The sequence below is a fragment of the Bos grunniens genome, chromosome 12 (genome assembly GCF_055505025.1).
Source record: "Bos grunniens cultivar Pamir isolate PY7600 chromosome 12, Bosgru_T2T1.0, whole genome shotgun sequence".
Lineage (NCBI taxonomy): Eukaryota > Metazoa > Chordata > Mammalia > Artiodactyla > Bovidae > Bos > Bos grunniens.
The window spans coordinates 65,595,717-65,617,045 of NC_141176.1; positions in this window are offsets into that span (position 1 = coordinate 65,595,717).

The following is a 21,329-nucleotide window of genomic DNA, read 5'->3' on the forward strand; positions in this document are numbered from 1 at the left end:
ATTAAGTTTACCACATTTCCTTGGATTACACTCTATATAATTGCAGAGGAAGAAGAAAAGGTGAGATCCAGTAAAACAGGTCTGGTATGCATGTGTGCTCAGTAGTGTCCAACTCTTTGGAACCCCATGGACTGTGGTCCAACCAGGCTCCCCTGTCCATGGAATTTTCCTGGTAAGGATGCTGGAGTGGGTTGCCATTTCCAACTCCAGGAGATCTTCCCAACCCATGGACTGAACTTGCATGGCTTGCATGTCCTGCATTGGAAGGCAGATTCTTTACCACTAGTGCTGCATTTTCTAGAATATTAAAATAATATTATGTACTCCTGAATACTTTTTCTATATCAATTTTTCAGCCACACCAGAAATTATAAAAGTTTCTGTCATCTTCAGGAGAATCATTTTAAAACTCTGTATATACCCACAACATACACAAATCTCAAAAACTGACCAAAGGCACACTGGGGCTAATCTAACTACTCTGTGAACTGGCAGAGTAAGAGGATCAGTTAAGAAAGGGAATACAGGGATAATTAAGTGCATAGATGGATGAATAAATGAGACAAATGGATAGATAGGTAGATAGATATTTTAACTTGAATGTTTATATATCTGTGCAATATAATAAGGGCCTTACATAAATTATCCTTCTTAACCTTTACAGGAATCCTATGCAGTAGGCATCTTGATTGAGATGTGGAAATTGAGGCTTATGTCTGAATTGCCCATGATCTCGCTCTTAAGAAAAGGCACTTATGGTATTCAACCTTGAAGTTTGAAAACACAGACACCTGCTCATTCATTCAATATAGTTGGGTGACTCTTACATGCCAGCTCCATTCTAGGCATCACAGACCAAGCAGGAAACAAAACAGACCAAATCTCTGTTCTCATACAGTTCATACTCTACTCAAAAGAAGAGACAAAAATTCTAAGTGTATAATATATCAGCAGCTAATGAATAGGATTTAAAAAATAAAAATAAGGTGAGGGAAAAGCTCTTGAAGGCAGGGAGTCTAAGACAATCTTTTTATAGGAAAGGAAGACATTTGGGCAGAGAGTTGAATGAAGTGCAATACCGCCATCAAGCAGGTAGGTGTTTGCTGGATGTGTGAGAAAGGAAAGACTGCAAGGAGATCAGTTCTGAGTACAGAGGAATGTTCTTGGGGGCGGGGAGAGGGGGGGGCGGGTGGTGGCAGGGTTCAGAAGAAGGGGTGTTAGGAGGTGAAGCAGAGAGGTTATAAGGGAAAGACCACACAGCTCTGTATTTTATCCTTCAGGATATTGAAGCCACTGCAGAACTAGGCCAAGAGTAGTCCCTCTCTACTCAATGGTTACAGGATAACTCCGGCAGCTATGGGGCAGCAAAGAAGAAATCAGTGAAGAAAATGATTCTCAACACTGTCAAGCCCAGGGTACTTTTTAAATAAAAGATAGTAAAAATGCTTTCTTTACTATTCTAAATAAATCTAAATTACTTCTACAACCAATTACCGAGATAAATCAACATTTAGAATAATTCAGAATTTCAAACGCCCAGTTTTTAATATCAAACATGAATAAATGGAAAATATTTATTTTAAAAATTGTGTATTTTCTATCAATGTCTTTTCCTGCAAGAAGACGTTAGAAAACAGTGACTAGGGATCAGATTTTGACACCCATTTGTATGCTTGCTGTAAATGTGAATGCTGAAAGGGCTGGCCAGTGCTTTATACTGGCAATTCAGAGACCAAGAACAGCATAGCCAGTGATGATGTCATTTTCTGAGATGACGAAAAATATCCTTATAACCTTAAACAATACTAAGCATAGCCTTCCTTCAATTTACACAACAGGCACATTCCTGGAAAATTCTTATATATTAAAACAAAACCCACTTGGAGTTTGTAAATACAATGGAATTAAATCCTAGGCTCAGGAATGACCATGAATGTGAGACATTTACGAAGAAAGTAGGATGGAGGATCATTAATTTTTTCTAGAGGACTTTTCTGTGCATTGAAGGGCATCTAACATCACTGGCCTCTGCCCATTAAAGCACTAATGTCTCCTTCAATCACTCTGACTAACGAATATGGCTCAATGTGTTTTGAAAATATTTCAAGATGTTTTTCTATTATTCACGTTGGGAATCACTGACTCAGGGACTACAGCAAAAGGCAGATGAAAAAAGACGCTGCAGTGGCCATAAGCAGCAGATTCCGGATATGAAGTTGGAAATTACAATATTGGCCAATGATTAGATGTTAGCACTGGACATGGAACAAATGACTGGTTCAAAATTGGGAAGGAGTACCACAAGGCTCTATATTGTCACCCTGCTTATTTAATTTCTATGCAGAGTACATCATGTGAAACACCAGGCCGGATGAATCACAAGCTGTAATCAAGATTGCCAGGAGGAAGATCATCAGTCTCAGATATACAGAGGATACCACTCTAATAGCAGAAAGTGAAGAGGAACAAAAGAGCGTCTTGATAAGAAAAGAGTGAAAAAGCTGGCTTAAAACTCAGTATTCAAAAAACAAAGATCATGGCATCTGGTCCAATCACTTCATGGCAAATAGAAGGGGAAAAAGTGGAAGCAATAACAGATTTTATTTTCCTGAGCTCCAAAATCACTGCAGATGGTGACTACAGCCATGAAATTAAAAGATACTTGCTCCCTGGAAAAGAAGTTATGACCAATCCAGACTGCATATTAAAAAGCAGAGACATTACTTTGCCAACAAAGGTCCATCTAATCGAAGCTATGGTTTTTCTAGTAATCATGTATGGATGTGAGAATTGGACTATAAGGAAAGCTGAGTGCTGAAGAATTGATGCTTTGAACTGTGGTGTTGGAGAAAACTCTTGAGAGTCCCTTGGACTGCAAGAAGATCCAACCAATCAATCCTAAAGGAAATCGGTCCTGAATAGTCACTGGAAGGACTAAGGCTGAAGCTGAAACTCCAATACTTTGGACACCTGATGCGAAAAACTGACTCATTTGAAAAAACTCTGATATAGGGAAAGATTGAAGGCAGGAGGAGAAGGGGACAGCAGAGGATGAGATGGTTGGATGGCATCACTGACTCAATGGACATGAGTTTGAGTAAACTCCGGAAGTTGGTGATGAACAGAGAGGCCTGGCATGCTGAAGTCCATGGGGTCACAAAGAGTCGAACATGACTGAGAGACTGCACTGACCTGAACTGATGATTTTGCCTAAGACTGATCATAGTCTGTAATGTACCCATGGCTATCTGCCATATTACAGCAAAGTTTCACTGAGCACCAACCTATCTTCAATGCAAGAAAAATACCTAGGTTGACTTCAAATCAAGAAAAATAGGAAAGACTTTCTCAGTTTCCTCCATGAGCCAAAGAGCAGATAAGGCTACCATCCACCTCATAAGGGTAGCAGGATATAGTCACAGGCTGTTGTGACTCAGCCCATGAACCACAGTGGGTCTCTTTCCCTTTTAGACGAAAGGAATTTATTAAATCTTTCATTGACTGCCTATCTTCCCTGACCAAACTATTGACATACCAAAGGAGCGAAGATAAGCCTAGGAATGTCTTTCTGGCTCATTATCACACTCCATCCCCCAAAGTCATATTTCTCAATGTAAATTTGAATAAGAGACAAGAATAAAAGTTAATGTTTTAATTTCAATATGTTATCTCAATCCTTCCATATACAGAATACTCTCCAGTAACTTATGGTATTACTTGTCAGAACACTTGAATACAGAATCTGTTTTCCTTTCATTTTCAGTAGCTCAGGGTGATTTACACAACAATATTGGTTGCAAAAAGTAGACTCTGTTGATGAGAGAACTCCGGGCTTGAATCAGCTAGGATGAAAAATAGGAAAAAAATATGATATTTACCCTCTATCAAACACAGAAATGTGTGATTTTGCTATGGTTTATATCCTGCACTTCTTTTTGACAAGCTTGATGTTGAACTGCATTAAATATTAATTTATATAATGCAGTAGTCATGTAAAACTAGGCATAAAACACAGCAGGGGAAATTGCATTTTCTTACTGTTAAGACTATTGTTACAGTCTTCCAGTACCTCATGCCGTCATCCTACTTAGTAGATTGATGTTTATTTTCCCAGCACACATTGACTGCCATCAATAGCATTACTAACTTGTTGACTGTTATGTTGCCCTCAGAAGTAGTAAATCTTGCCAATCGAGAAAGGGTCTTTAGACTCATGAGATACTCGTAATCTCCTGACATGAATTTAATCAAAATTCAGCAACGACGTGTAAACTCTTGTTTCTGGAAAACAATTTATGTTAAACTGAGGCACAGCTTTGCTCTTGATCTATAACTCATTTTATGATGGAGGGCCAAGGGTAACTTAACTTCAAATGTTATTTTCACATGTGCAGTCTGTATCAGTGAACATCTCAGCTCTCCCCTAAGTGTCACTAAAGGAGGTATTTGGGGTAAATAGTCCCATTTACCCTTTCCTCGAGTTTTTCCTAGTTTACTCTTTAATCATCTTGTTCTTGCCATAAATCGTGAAACTGTAAGCTTGAATCCATTTTTCCAGAATACCCACAACATCATTCTACAAAACCTACAACCATTGAAAACATTATTTAAAGATTATTTCCTTTTTTGTTTTGGTTTCAATCTTGTCTGCTCTATTCTTGTCTCTCAATATAGATTCACATCCATACAGCCATCTCTCACAACTCCCACACCCTACCCAGGGATTTGCCTCAGGCCTCCTCCCCTGGAAGCTCATCTGTAGACTTTCAGCTTGTAAACAGCAAGAAAATGTCACCCAGAAGGGGACGGTTACAAAGTTGACAGGACATTCGGTGCTGTCCTTTTCTTCCACCTTCTCGCATACATTCTTCTGGCCAAACGTAACCTTTCGTGACCTTCACTTCTCTTTTAGGAGTAATCTTAAAGTCTGGGGCTCCATCCTAATTCAGAACTAAGTTAAGAGGAAGAGTAGAGAACAGGTACAGAATATCAGAAATCTTTTCAGAGCAAAGAGGTTACTTTGATGTCTTTGTTTTAAAACATATTTATGTTGCATGGATAGGAAAGGAAAGCATCAGGAAGGGAATTCTGGAATTAAGGACATTGAAAGTGTATAATTCCTCATGAATTGCCTAATTCCACCCAGATGTGGAAGGATCAGAGTTACATTCTCTCTTTTTCTCAAAGTTCAACCTTAAAGTTTCCAGATAACTACAATAGGTCCTACTTTGAGTTTGCCTAGAGGAAAAGAAATCTCTGCCCTATTCCACCTGTCATTCACACTCTCACCTAGAGTTCTGCTTTGTTTAAAGATTACATAGTTTGCTTACTCATCCCATTTCTGCAAATGCCTGACTATCTCACAGAAACATTAGATGATGCAGAGCAGTGAATCTGAGCCACTGTGTGCTCTTGAGCAAAAGCAAAATTGTAAGCAGCTCTGCTGTGTCCCACCCTTTGTGACACCATGGACTGTAGTGCACCAGGCTCCTCTTTCCATGGAATTCTCCAGGCAAGAATACTGGAGTGGGTAGCCATTCCCATCTCCAGGGCAACTTCCCAACCCAGGGATCAAACCTGGGTCTCCAGCATTACAGATGGATGTTTTACCACCAAGCCACCAGGGAAGCCACACTCTAAAGACTGAAGTTTGTGGTAGACCCTTCCTTTCTAAAAACTCCTTGGAGATGTGGATAGTCATTTATATCTTCTGTTAAAAATTACTAATACAAATGTTTCTGTGTTGTTCAGGTTTAAAAAATGTTAAACTAGATTAAATATTTCTGCATTTGCAGTTTCCATTTTATTGCACTCCTTTTATATTACAAAATTCCCAAAACACCAAAACTCTTGTTTATTGGAAATCATTTGCTATCATTATCCCCTCAAAAAGGGGCTTATTTTGATGTCATTTCAAGCAAATTCCTCTGAGATATAAAATTGGAGTTTAGAAATTCAAAATCCACAGTGGAAGTTTTAATCATCTAAACCAAGGAATCTAGAGTTGACTGATAAATCTTCCCATGATAGCCTGTGAAATATACTAATCAGAGGCCACCCACCTGCTCAGCAGACATTCAATAAATAACAGTGGATGAAGTTGAAAAGGTGTTGGTCTAAGTTGACTCTCTAGTTTTAAAGAACCACTTTCAAAACTGCACCTTAAAAATGTCACGAGCATAAAGAATATTTATGAGTGACAGGTCTCTTCATCCCTTTCAAACAAATGATTTAGGTCTGACAGACAATAGTGAGTCTCCAGTATTTGAGTTTTCATTTTCAAACTCCAGTGTAAGAATAAGAAAACACCTTATATATGCATTACTACTGTCAATCAAAAGATTGAGTTAAAATTTAAATAATAAAAATAATTACATATATATTGGAAAAGACTAAAATAAATCAAGAAAAATGAGTTGGTGAAATAATTTAAATAAAGGAATAAAGTTAGAAATACTCAAACTATGGACATAGACAAATGGAAATGCTTTGTGAGAGTAGCAAAAAAGGAGTGTGATAGTTATAGCATATTCACACTGCTATCCGAATTCAGGGCTGCAACTCATAAGCATTAATAGGAAAAGAAGTTTGGGTTATAGTACAGGAAAATTACCTAATTTTATCTTTAATAAAACACTTGGAAAATTTATGAAATTAAGTTATGAAATCTTCTTATTAAAAATACCTTAAGGGTACATTTAAGAATGATTACAATAGTTCAGCCGATTTGCTATAAATGTAAGTAGAGCCTCTTACTTCAAAATTGGAATTTTTAGAGCCTCTGCTGCTCTGGTAAACCCCCTTGATATGGCTTCTTCAAAATCAAGTAAGGCCTCCATTTCTTTATTCCATAGTAAATTATTATATTTTTAATAACAAAATGAGATTTAGACCTTTTTTTCCCCTGAGATCCCTAAAAATGTTAGTAAATGATTTTACTAGATGTGTTATGTGTCTATTCCACACACAAAGATTGCGTTAGAAAATAACCAGCTTAGGGCTTCCCTGGAAGCTCCGTGGTAAAGAATCTGCCTGCCAACACAGGAGACGCAGGTTGGAACTCTGATGTGGGAAGATCCCACATGCTGAGAAGCAACTAGGCCACAACTATTGAGCCTGTGCTCTAGAGCCCAGGAGCCACAACTACTGAAACCCGCTCACCCCAGAACCTGTGCTCTGCACGAAGAGAAGCCACCGCACCGCTCATGCACCGCAACTAGAGAACTGTAGGTCAGCAACTGCTCAGCAATGAAGATCCAGTACTGCTAAAAATAAATAAATAAATAAGATTATATATATATATATATACATATATATATATAAAATAACCAGCCTAGTGTTACATAGGGGGAGAAAGGGAAATACATATTAAATGCCTACTGATCAACAGTAAAATCTTTTACTTTCTCTTCCAGTCCCTATTTTCTAAATTAAAAGATATTCTTGATGATCTCTGATGTTCTAGATGATGATACTTCTTAGAGCAATAGAGTTTCTCTCATCATATGAAATTCAACATCTAGATTATGCCAATCATCCCCTTTTTGACATTCAAATATGGACTGTGGAAGAAATTGTTTCCTCCTCCATATTTCCTCCACAATACAAGTAGTAGCCTCTACTTTTGGTATAAAAAGGAAGCACATATACGGAACATCTAACAAAGCACTAGTAACAATGTCTATGTCAAAAGATTTAAGCACCTAGAGATGAAGTATCCTACCATTATTCAGAAGAGGCTTAAAACATGTATGGAAATGAAAGGAGTATTATTTAGGAAAAATCAAAATAATTAGGAAATAAACCTACAGCAATTATCAGCACAGAAAATGGAAGGAGTGCAAAGAAACTCATTTGAAAACAACTCTTGATAATTAGACAACAGCATTCCCTAAGCTTAGAAAATAGACTGCTAACAAAAATCAGATCAGATCAGATCAGTCACTCAGTCCTGTCCGACTCTTTGTGACCCCATGAATCGCAGCACACCAGGCCTCCCTGTCCATCACCAACTCCCGGAGTTCACTGAGACTCACGTCCATCAAGTTAGTGATGCCATCCAGCCATCTCATCCTCTGTCGTCCCCTTCTCCTCTTGCCCCCAATCCCTCCCAGCATCAGAGTCTTTTCCAATGAGTCAACTCTTCGCATGAGGTGGCCAAAGTACTGGAGTTTCAGCCTTGGGATCATTCCTTCCCAAGAAATCCCAGGGCTGATCTCCTTCAGAATGGACTGGTTTGATCTCCTTGCAGTCCAAGGGACTCTCAAGAGTCTTCTCCAACACCACAGTTCAAAAGCATCAATTCTTCGGTGCTCAGCCTTCTTCACAGTCCAACTCTCACATCCATACATGACCACTGGAAAAACCATATCCTTGACTAGATGAGCCTTTGTTGGCAAAGTAATGTCTCTGCTTTTGAATATGTTATCTAGGTTGGTCATAACTTTCCTTCCAAGGAGTAAGCGTCTTTTAATTTCATGGCTGCAGTCACCATCTGCAGTGATTTGGGAGCCCAAAAAATAAAGTCTGACACTGTTTCCACTGTTTCCCCATCTATTTCCCATGAAGTGATGGGACCGGATGCCATGATCTTCGTTTTCTGAATGTTGAGCTTTAAGCCAACTTTTTCACTCTCCTCTTTCACTTTCATCAAGAGGCTTTTTAGTTCCTCTTCACTTTCTGCCATAAGGGTGGTGTCATCTGCATATCTGAGGTTATTGATAGTTCTCCTGGCAATCTTGATTCCAGTTTGTGTTTCTTCCAGCCCAGCATTTCTCATGATGTACTCTGCATATAAGTTAAATAAACAGGGTGACAATATACAAACTTGATGAACTGCTTTTCCTATTTGGAACCAGTCTATTGTTCCATGTCCAGTTCTAACTGTTGCTTCCTGACCTGTATACAAATTTCTCAAGAGAAAGATCGGGTGGTCTGGTATTCCCATCTCTTTCAGAATTTTCCACAGTTTATTGTGATCCACACAGTCAAAGGCTTTGGCATAGTCAATAAAGCAGAAATAGATGTTTTTCTGGAACTCTCTTGCTTTTTCCATGATCCAGTGGATGTTGGCAGAGGATCTCTGGTTCCTCTGCCTTTTCTAAAACCGTCTTGAACATCAGGAAGTTCACGGTTCACATATTGCTGAAGCCTTTCTTGGAGAATTTTGAGCATTACTTTACTAGCGTGTGAGATGAGTGCAATGTTAACAAAAATAGCAGAACCCTAAAAGAATCCCATAATCAATGTTATTTTTTGGGCTCAAGATACCAATTTTAAGAACAGTTTTAATAAATAATCTAAGCAATTTTTGTGTCATATCAGAAGATTTTTTTAACAGAGTAATATAGTGCTGCTATTATGAGGTCTGATAGTGGTGCCAACAGTATCTTTTGCCAATGCATGAAAGTGAAAAGTGAAAGTGAAGTCGCTCAGTCATGTCTGACTCTTCATGACCCCATGGACTGCAGCCTACCAGGCTCCTCTGTCCATGGGATTTTCCAGGCAAGAGTACTGGACTCGGGTGCCATCGCCTTCTCCGTTTGAAAACAAAAGATTGTCTAATTACATGCTTTTCTCAAGAACTGCTTTATGAAACCTCAGAAAAAAATTTTATTGATAAATCACACATTGTGTTTCATATTAAAGCACTCTACTACACATACACACATCACATCACAGAAAATGGACTTCCCTAGTGGCTCAGACAGTAAAGAATCCACCTGCAATCCAGGAGACCATGGTTCAATCCTTGGATTGGGAAGTTTCCCTGGAGAAGGAAATGGCAAGTAACTCCAGTATTCTTGCCTGGAAAATCCTATGGACAGGGTCTGGTGGGCTATGTTTCATGGAGTAGCAAAGAATCGGACACAACTGAGCATGCGTGCATGCACATGGAAAGTCAACTTAGATTTTTACCTAGTGGTCTGCTGGTAATCATTGACATATTTAACACAAGGAAATAACATGATAAATATTACATTTTAGAAATGTAGACAATGATCTGGGAAACAGATTGAACATATCTTTATTTTATGTACATAAACAGAAATATATATTAGTTTTAGTTCTAGAGAAGGAAATGGCAATCCACTCCAGTACCCTTGCCTGGAAAATCCCATGGACAGAGAAGCTTGGTATGTTACAGTCCATGGGGTCACAAAGAGTCGGACACAATGGAGTGACTTCACTCACTCATATGTTCTCATGTCTCTTATTATAGACTATAGAAAAATGATGAAATTTTAATTATTATTCTAAAGGATGTTATGTTTGTTTTCTTCTGTTTATTGGACTTCCCTTGTGGCTCAGCTGGTAAAGAATCCACCTGCAATGCAGGAGACCTGGGTTCAATCCCTGGGTTGGGAAGATCCCCTAGAGAAGGGAAAAGCTACCCACTCCAGTATTCTGGCCTGGAGAATTCCATGGACTCTATAGTCTATGGGGTATATGTTCTCATGTCTCTCATTATAGACAATAGAAAATTGATGGGATTTTAATTATTATTTTAAAAGACATTATGTTTGTTTTCTCCTATTTATTAACTGCTGTAATATCCAGGATTTGCATATTTTAACCTTGTATATTTTTTTTCAAGAGATATTTTAACCTTGTATATTTTAAACTCTCTGACATATGTGTACTTTTGTAAAGGTAAAGAAAGAAGGAAATGTGAGGTTGAAAGTTTATTAAAATGCTTGTAAACAAATGTTTTACATTCAGAAAACTAAGATCATGGCATCTGGACTCAGCACTTCATGGGAAATAGATGGGGAAACAGTGGAAACAGTGTCAGACTTTATTTTGTTTTGGGCTCCAAAATCACTGCAGATGGTGATTGTGGCCATGAAATTAAAAGACGCTTACTCCTTGGAAGGAAAGTTATGACCAACCTAGATAGCGTATTCAAAAGCAGAGATATTACTTTGCCAACAAAGGTCCATCTAGTCAAGGCTATGGTTTTTCCAGTGGTCGTGTATGGATGTGAGAGTTGGACTGTGAAGAAGGCTGAGTGCTGAAGAATTGATGCTTTTGAAGTGTGGTGTTGGAGAAGACTCTTGAGAGTCCCTTGGACTGCAAGGAGATCCAACCAGTCCATCCTAAAGGAAATCAGTGCTGGGTGTTCATTGGAAGGACTGATGCTAAAGCTGGAACTCCAGTACTTTGGTCACCTCATGCGAAGAGTTGACTCACTGGAAAAGACCCTGATGCTGGGAGGGATTGGGGGCAGGAGGAGAAAGGGACAACAGAGGATGAGATGGCTGGATGGCATCACCGACTCTATGGACCTGAGTTTGAGTGAACTCCGGGAGTTGGTGATGGACAGGGAGGCCTGGCGTGCTGTGATTCATGGGGTCGCTAAGAGTCAGACACAACTGAATGACTGAACTGACTGACTGAAACAAAGGTTAAAAGCTTAGTAAGGCATGAAAGTCAAGGAAATCTCTGTTTTTGTCTTATAAAAGACTTAAAATTGTATAAAATCTCACAGAGCATAATATAATTTTAGAACTACTCAAGGAAATCCAAGTGACAGTGTATGAATGTAAATATGCATTCAGTTGCTCAGTTGTGTTTGATTCTTTGTATCCCTATGGACTACAGCCTGCCTGGCTCCTCTGTCCTTGGAATTCTCCAGACAAGAATACAGGAGTGGGTTGCCACACCCTCCTCCAGGGGATCTACCTGACTCGGAGATTGAAACCCAGTCTCCTGCATCTCCTGCATTGACAGATGGGTTCTTTAGCACTAGCCCCACATGGGAAGCCCAAATGTATGAAGCATCACGTTAAAAATCCATCAATATTGGACAGTTCCTAATTCTATACTCCAATTGGTTCATATTTTAAACCATGAGACATCACTGAATTAGTTGAGTAACATATGCTAATTAATTAATTAATCCTAAATTTAAAATACAGAAATTAAATTATAGTGATACCTGGAAGGAGCTTTTAGATATAGCAAAGATTTAACAGTAACAGTCACCTGAAGGAAATATATGTTAAGAATCACCTGTTACAGCTCTGATTGATGTTTTTAACCATGGTATCAATCACAGCTTAAAATACGTAAATCAGGGTCCAATTTAACCCAAAGGGGCTGATGTCTGCCATGATAAGTCATGATAATTCATAATAAAATGATGTAGACAGACGAGTACAGTGTGTGTGTGATCAGTTGCTAAGTTTTATCTGACTCTATGCGACCACATGGACTGTAGCCTGCCAGGCTCCTCTGTCCATGGAATTCTCCAGGCAAGAATACTGGAGTGGATTGCCATTTCCTTCCCCATTGGGGTCTTCCTGACCCAGGGATCAAACCTGCGTCTCCTGTGTATCCTGCATTGGCAGGTAGATTCTTTACCACTGCGCCCTGGGAAGCTTCAGAAGAGTACAGTGCCACCTCCTAATATATAATCTACCAATGAGAATTTGAACTAATTGGGGCTTGATACATCCATTTCTCAAATGGATCCACACTCTCACAGGATTCCACTACTTCATAAAATCATCAACATCACTTATTGGAATCCAGAAACATGTAAACCAGTTTGTGAGCAGACAGTTCTCCAGCCATCCCAGAGTTTTCTTGCAGCAAGACACTGCTGTCCTTTGTTTACAGATTATCTTCTCAAGTATGTTTGGATCTTGAACAGCCTTGGAAGATGAAGATAGTGTCTTTTGGGAACAAAAGCTGAGTTTGTTTACTGCCCTAAGAAAAGATTAAAGATCCAGGCTCAGGGTTTTCTGTTGTAACACAACTTGCTATGTATGCAGATAATACCTTTGCTTCTTGGCGTCACCGTGTGAGATCAGGGACTTGGAGAATTGGAGTAAATGCGGATTCTCTGTCAACTGCTCTTCTGAGAGTAATAAAGCCTTTTGTCTCTGTCACAGGAATCTTGTGGCTTCTGCCAGCATTCATGAAACTATAGTGGGTCAATTTACTAGCTTCAAGTAGGATACAATCTCAGAATCCTCACAGTTCTTAACACAGGTCTGCTTTAAACCTTCCTTATTTGGTTGTCAACCCCATTCCAGAACAGAAAAGCCTAAACTTATTTTGTAAAAAGTTAAAACTGTGCAATACTATTTAATTTAGTGATTTGGAAAACAAAAAAAATGGACCTATTTAATTTATACTCAATAATTTGTACTTACTTTCCTATTTTGGTATCACTTCCTACAATAAAACTTTGGCATGGAAAATGTCACTGAATAATAAAATTAAACAACTACTACAAAACATTAAAGATTAAAAAATGCACAAAAATCTTAGTGAGATTGTATATTTACTCCAAATTTTTCAATCTTTTTTACACAACTAGATCAATTTCTTTATTGCATAATTTGAAACTCAAATGTGTACATTTTTCTAAACATCAAGAACACACATTTCAGCTTTAGAGAAGAAAAAAAGTTAAAGTTCGTTAAACTAATATCCATCTTCATCCCGGTACAGATTTAAAGAAATGCCAACAAGGAATGTTAGAACTAATGTAACAAAATTAGCATAATTTAGCATTTGCCAATTTAAAGAAGCATTTTGATAAGATAAAAGTCTTAAAGGCTAAGTCTTAAGAAAAGGAATCAATGCAAGTACAGGCTACTCATTTGCAGATTGCTGGTTTGGAGACTTTACTGTGACACATACTTAGTAAAGCAGTCATTATTAAATCTGGTTTCTGGGTTAAATCAATAGTCATTGATAAAATGCCTTCAAAAGAACATGTATCATTTTGTGCAATTTTGAAAGTGCTACTTGCTATAATGTAACAGTGTACTTAACGTTTTTGGAAGAAAAACTGAGTACATTATTGTCCATATAATAACAGGAATGGCAATCATTAAACTGTATTTCTAGGAGCTCAAACCTATTTTTTCTCATTGACAGTTCAATATCAACACAATTACTTTGCTTTGGAGAAAATAACAGTTGACTTCAGAATATCAAAGCCTGGAAATAGTTAATCTCTAAAGGCAAAGGCTTTTTCCTTCAAGACTTAGCTTCAGGATTAGTTTGGAGCATTTTAAGGAATTCTCTGCGGCATGATGCAGACACACACGCACACACACAGACGCGTACACACATTCATATACAGGGAAAGGCTCTCATTTATAGAGCTGGATTTACTAGTTAAACATACTAATAATCGAAGACATAAATTATATGAACACATAGCTGAAAGGTATTAAGCTTTATAGTAACGACTATTTGAGTACATAGGTGCTATAGGATGAAACAAAAGAGTAAAGAAAAATCTGAAAGTTTTCATTATACTGGTTTAAAAGTTTGTAATTTTTTTGTGTGCTGGAAACTGGTTTTTGGAGTAAAAGAAAACATACCCAAAGAAATTTAAACACAATCAATACATCACTCCTTTTATGTGTGAATATATAATATGCAAATATGTGTATATAAATATGTATAAAATTATGTGTATGCATACACATAATTGTGAGGTTTAATATATAAAATCAATTGAAGAAGGGAGACTTAGAAAAATATTAGCCTGAGTTTTATCATAAGAAGCTCAAGAAAAATTATGCTAAAAACCCACACTTAAGGTTAACCTTTTCTTTTCCATGTTATTTTTGACACTGAATATTTGTGACCTAAATACACAGACCCTTGATCCTTTTAGTTTAGGAATCTTAATGGATTTTTTTCTTTATCCCATTTGCTCAAATTTATTTAAAAGCAAAATGCAGGTGAATACAATACAGAGGTGATGTGAAAACAATCGACAAACCACCTAGGAAAAGCAAAGTTTTCCTCAGTCTCAAAGTATAAAGTTTGATAATTAGCTAGACTAGAAACATTCAAGAATTATTATTGCCTGTCTTCAACTAAGAGCTGTCCAATCAGTCCTAGCTAGGAGCATGCATGCCTGCTCAGTCGTATCTGACTCTGCAACCCTATGAACTTCAGCCTGCCAGGCTCCTCTGTTCATAGAATTATCTAGACAAGAATACTGGAGTGGGCGGCCATTTCCTCTGCCAGGGGATATTCCCGACTCAAGGACTGAACCTACATCTGCATTAGCAGGCAGATTCTTTACCACTGAGCCACGTGGGACGGTCCCTAGCTAGAAGAGAAAGAGCTAATAGATCCATGAAATGTAAGGATGACAATTCTAAAAAGGCAATGCGATATAACATATTTGGTATGAAGCTTTGATGTCTAAAAGACAGAAGTGGATCTGAACCTGAGCTCTGGCACTCATTATCTGTGTGAGCTGTAAGTTACTTAACTTCACTGAGCTGCAGGGGGAAAAAAGAAACAATTTAGAATCAGAACTGCCTCTTGGCCTTTGTACTATTAGGAAGTTGTCAGGCTAGGAGTAGGAGGCATCATTCATATTAAAGGGAAAATAAATTTTTAAACTGTAGCTAACAGGGAATGGGATAAGAGAAGACTAACTTTCTCAAAATTGTAGCCAGTTTTCTGATGTGCCTGGGTGATACCAAGTATAGATGTGTAGATGACTACATCTTCAACAAGAACATAAATGCATTTGGGAATATGTAAGTGTTAGTCCAGAGTCTCATTAGAGGAAGTAAATGAGATTATTCTGGCTGATAACATCAAAACATTTAATTTCAGAAAGTCCCAATGGAGGCTACCTGAAAGTAAGAGAAACATGAGATGTGAAGGAATGAGGCCACAGGTTGGGAAGGGCAATTTGTGAAGAGTTTGGAGCCTGCAAATTAAGTTGTCCCATAAGAAATCTGGAATAATAGTCCAAAGCCCTTTAGAAACAGTGTTGTCAAATATTCCATTTTAAGAGGACATCCTAAGTTTTCTGCAGTATAAACCTTCTTCAAAATGGAGATAGCTTCATTTTGTAAAAGTACCCCATAGACCTGCAGGTCGATTTTGTCATGCTCCATCAGCCCACTTCCAAATTCAAACATGTCTATGGAGAACAGTTCTGAGCAAGCCCAGACATATACAGATCAGTGCTCGCCTGCATGCTTGCACCCCCTTTTTGGGGTGTCCTGCCCCAGAGCCTTCTCTCGTGCCTCTGGAGCTGTTCATACAAGTACAACCTGGCTCAGGAGACACGGCCATGTGAACCTTCAGCCACAGGGCATAGTGGGTGGGGGGATGGTTGGCAAGAGATGGCCAATAGCTGCTCAGCCTCCTGCTCATGGAGGGAGGCATTCCACATGGTTCTCGGGGGGGCTCCTGTGGGATACAGACTTCACTGCTCTCAACAGTGACACCATTGGCACACCTCACACAGCTTTTCCTCCCTCCCTGCCTTATACCTCCCTCTACTTCCGTGGCTCTTGCTGCCTAGGAACACCTTCCCAACAGACTCCCAAGGCCTTACCCATCCATGACTCTGTGTTCAACAGACTCCACACCAAGATTCTCTGTGGAAACAGTTTTCATGGACACACAGAGGGAAAGAGGCTGAGTTCCCTACTTGAGCCAGTGCAGAGAGGAGAGGGCCGCCAGGCAGTGGGGAAGAGAGAATGCCGGGAAGTAACAAAGACTCTAAGCAGGGGTCTTGAGGGGCCCCGACATTTCTGTGGAAAGGGTGACAAGAGATTTGAGTTGATCTGATGTATATCTCAAGTGACCGGCCAACCTTAACTAACTTCTAGTTACATAGTAGGCACACATAAGTGGAAAAAAATGAATTTAATACAGTTGATGGCAAGTATTTTACATTCTGAACCAGTTTATTGCTGTCAAATCTTTGGTTTTAGACTCTGCTGATCTGTTATCAGATCTAACTTTTAGTGAGATATTCATTAATTAGCAGGTATATTTTTAATCTCAGGGCCATTCTATGAGTTGGGGACAATCTCATCTATCTTTCAAAGCTTATTTCCCGTAACTCCCGTTCATGTACTATATTTAAGCCAAATTATTACTGATGTATACCTTATATCGGGAGAAGGCAATGGCACCCCACTCCAGTACTCTTGCCTGAAAAACCCCATGGACAGAGGAGCCTGGTAGGCTGTAGTCCATGGGGTTGCTAGGAGTTGGACATGACTGAGCAACTTCACTTTCACTTTTCACTTTCATGCATTGGAGAAGGAAATGGCAACCCACTCCAGTGTTCTTGCCTGGAGAATCCCAGGGATGGGGGGAGCCTTGTGGGCTGCCGTCTATGGGGTCGCACAGAGTTGGACACGACTGAAGCGACTTAGCAGCAGTAGCAGCAGCATACCTTATATCTTGACAATCCTTGGAATAGTCTTTATTATCATCTACTTTTCACCCCTAAACTTAGGAATCTTTCTAGGTCTGCCTGAAATACTAGGAGACTATTTCAATACAGGAGATGTAAGTTAGGTCCCTGGGTCAAGAAGATCCCGTGGAAAAGAGAATGGCTACCCACTCCAGTATTCTGACCTGGAGAACTCCATGGACAGTGGAACCTGGCAGTCTACAGTCCATGGAGTCACAAGCAGTCGACATGACTGAGCAACGAACACTTTCAGGCAGTGTCCACAAAAATTTCCCAAACCATACTGGAATGTAATGACTATGTTTCATGATAGTCACCTACCTCTTGGTATGGTTACTTGTACTTTTGCTTTCTCTCATCTTACAGGACAACATTTAAGTTGCATTCATGTTTTGCTTACATATATGATAGCTCTTCAGCATAGAGCTAAAGTTTAAAATTGATCAGCTTTTTAGTCTTCATTCATATGCCAGGTCAATTTTTTTCTACAGAGGATGTTGCTACCAGCCTTTCTTGTTGGCTCCCAATTTCCCATGTGCCCCATTCCACAAACAACCATTTCATACATCCTATTCTGAAGCCTCATTTTGACCCTTGTTCCTTAAATAAATACCTACTGTCACAACATTTTGCTTTCACTCAGATTCTCCTATCTCCTCTAATTTATATAATAAACATACACACCATTTTGCACTGAACATCTCCAGCATAAGCCTGTTGTAAAGTGTAATAGTAGCATCCCATTTTACTTCTCAAAGTTTCCTGATTTTGGAGGATAAACTGTATAGTCACCTTATTCAATGCAGCTTCCATGCTTTGCTGCTTTTCCCTCTCATCTGTACTTCACCTGTTCCTACACTGCATTGCATATTATACATCCACTATTGCAGAATATATAGCATTTTTAAAGTGAGGGAAATTGTCCTGTAAAATGATGTAACATAATCAGTTTGCTCGGGGCATACAGAAAGACTTTCCTGTGACCAACATTATAAATGTCTGAGCACTATTAAGTCTGAAAAGCAGACACAAACCAGAATGGGTGGGAAGAGAGATTGCATTTGGCACACCTTCAAAAACATCATTTCAGGAAGAAAAATGCAATTCAATTTTCAGAATGAGTGGTTAAACCAATCCATGACAGGTCTATATAATCAATATCTACTGCCACTTACCTTGGCAGCATTCCTGGAGAGATCATTTTCCAAAATTGTCCTCTTCTCAGCCACTTTCCATTGTGTTTTATGTAAATTATTTTGGCTTGTCTACTGTATCCCACTTTTTTTTTTTGCCTCTATTGCAATAAAGAACTTAACCAGCATATTGTATTACATATGAAAGAATAGATATTTTCAAATCTCTCTATGCATTTTATTTCTTTGAGTAATCAGTTTTAAAACTCTTTTCAAATTTATAAGAGATAGTTCAAAATATTTTCTATTTTCAGTGTTGTTGCAGATAATCCTAACCCAACACTGATGCCGAGTGTTTCTATCTCTGTTATCTACTCACTTTTACAAATTGCCATCCAAGGTCCTGCCCTACCACAGCAGGAGCAGGTTTTGACCTTTTCCTGGTGGCTCAGACAGTAAAGAATCTCCCTGCAATACAGGAGACTTGAGTTCAATCTCTAGGTCGAGAAGATCCCCTGGAAAAGGGAATGGCTACCCTACTCCAGTATTCTTACCTGGAGAACTCCATTGACAGGGGAGCCTGGCAGGATACAGTCCATGGAGTCGCAAAGAGTTAACATGACTGAGCGACTAACACTTTCACTTTTTTTTTTCTTTGAAAGAATTAGTATTTTTCCAGTCAGCCAGAGCTTTGGCAGTAGACATAGTCATTGGTTAAGGAACTGTTGGTATTCTCTCTGATAAGTTCCTCTGTCAAATATAAGCAACCTTGAGAATGGGGGGAATGAGACAGTTAGGGAGTTTGGGATTGACACATACAGTCTGCTATATTTAAAATGCATAACCAACAAAGTTCTACGGTATAACATAGAGAACTCTGTTTAATGTTATGTGGCAGCCTGGATGGGAAGGGAGTTTGAGGAAGAATGGATATATGCATATGTATAGCTGAGTCCCTTTACTGTCTACCTGAAACTATCACAACATTGTTAATTGGCTATACACCAATATAAAATAAAATGTTTTTTAAAAATGTAAATAAATAAAAAAAGATAAGCATCCTCAAGTTGGGCCTACTAAAGAGAAATGGATCGGGAACTGCTTTACTTCTCCGCTTAAAAATCCCTCATTACCCTGAAGCTTCCCATTGCATTAAGAACAAAATCCAAACCTAGAACCCTGGCTAACAAGCCTGGCGTGGTCTCTGCCACCTGTCTCCTCTGACCCACCTCAGCCACTCTCTCCGGCACTGGCCGCCATGTTCCAGCTATGCTGGTCTCCTTTGTGTTGCTGAAAGAACACACCACTCCCTTTCCCTCCTCTGCCCAGAAGACAGGTCTAACAGGCCTTCAGGTGACAGGCTCACTTTCATGTTTCAGTTCTTAGCTCAGGGAACATCTCTCCCAAAGAGGCCTCCCCTGATAACACCATATACAAATTCCTCTAGCTCGTTTCCTTTGTTGCCCTCTTATCAGAGAGTTCTTATCAGAGTGCATGTTCTTATAAAATTTCTCACTCAGCTGTCTTATAAAGTTTCTCACTTAGTCCCCACTAGGGACTGTGTCTATGTTCCTTTGCTCCGATATCCCCAGTGTCTAGCACATAATGGATGATCAATGAATGTTTGTTACATGAATGACAGCCCCAAACAAGACTGATCCAGAAAGTGTTTTTCTCCCAGTATCATTTTGCCTGCCTCAATTTCTGCTAGTATCTAGAAACTCTCCAGCAAGTTGTCACTCCCCACTAAATCTTGGCCTTAGTTGCTGGGAGCAAAGAATGAAAGCAGCCAACCTCTGATCCATGGGAGGAGGGGGAGGTCTGAGGAGAGGAAAGGGGCAGCCTGGAGAAATGAAAAGGAAGCAGATGACTTTTATTTTAATGCTTATGTCAAATGGATCACCAGATAAATAGACCAATAGTATTTCATAAGAAAAACAGACTTTCTCTCTGAAATGCCCTTAATAGCCTATCTCTGGTTGAGAATTATTCATAGTAAAAGAAAACTGGCATCTATAAGCCATGAATAATGATACATGTGCTTTATCACATATAAAATAGATCTGCTTAATAATTTGAATGCTTCACCACAGGAGATGACTCCTACGCTTATTACATACATGTCTCCGTTTATTATTCTGGGTAAAAAGAGCATGTCCATTGAAGGAAGATAGGACCTGTCGATTTGATTCAAAGTCCCCATACCTCTCTTTGTTCCATTTGAGCTGAGTAGATCTCTGATTTATGAGAATCTGCTTGGAAGGCAATGACAACCCACTCCAGTACTCTTGCCTGGAAAATCCCAGGGGTGGAGGAGCCTGGTAGGCTGCAGTTCATGGGGTCACAAAGAGTCGGACACGACTAAGCGACTTCACTCTCACTTTTCACTATCATGCATTGGAGAAGGAAATGGCAACCCCCTCCAATGTTCTTGCCTGAAGCGACTTAGCAGCAGCAGCAGCAACTTGGAAAATCCAGTCATGTATATTAACTCAATTGTGAATTAGAATTCCATGGGGAGTTTAATACGAGCATCCAAAAATTCAGTGGTAAGGGAGAAAGGACGAGTCTGCCAAGTTTTGTGTTTGTTTTTTTTTTTTTTCTATTATTTAATCCTGGCCTGGGTGGCTCAGTGGTAAAAAAAAAAAGGGGCTTCCCAGGTGACACAGTGGTAAAGAATCTGTCTGCCAATGCAGGAGATGCAGGAGTCACAGGATCAATCCCTGGGTTGGGAAGATCCCTGGAAGGAGGAAATGGCAACCAACTCCAGTATGCTTGCCTGAAAATCCCATGGACAGAGGAGCCTGATGAGCTTTGCATCCATGAGTTGCAAAGAGTCAGACATGACTGAGTGAATAAACAAGAGCTACAACAACTAAGAGGAAATAAAAGCATAACCAAAGAGTTTCAGGTGATACCAGTTCCAGTGGATTGAAGAGTGGCCCCCAAAAGACAAGTCTACATCCTGGCTCTAGAAACCT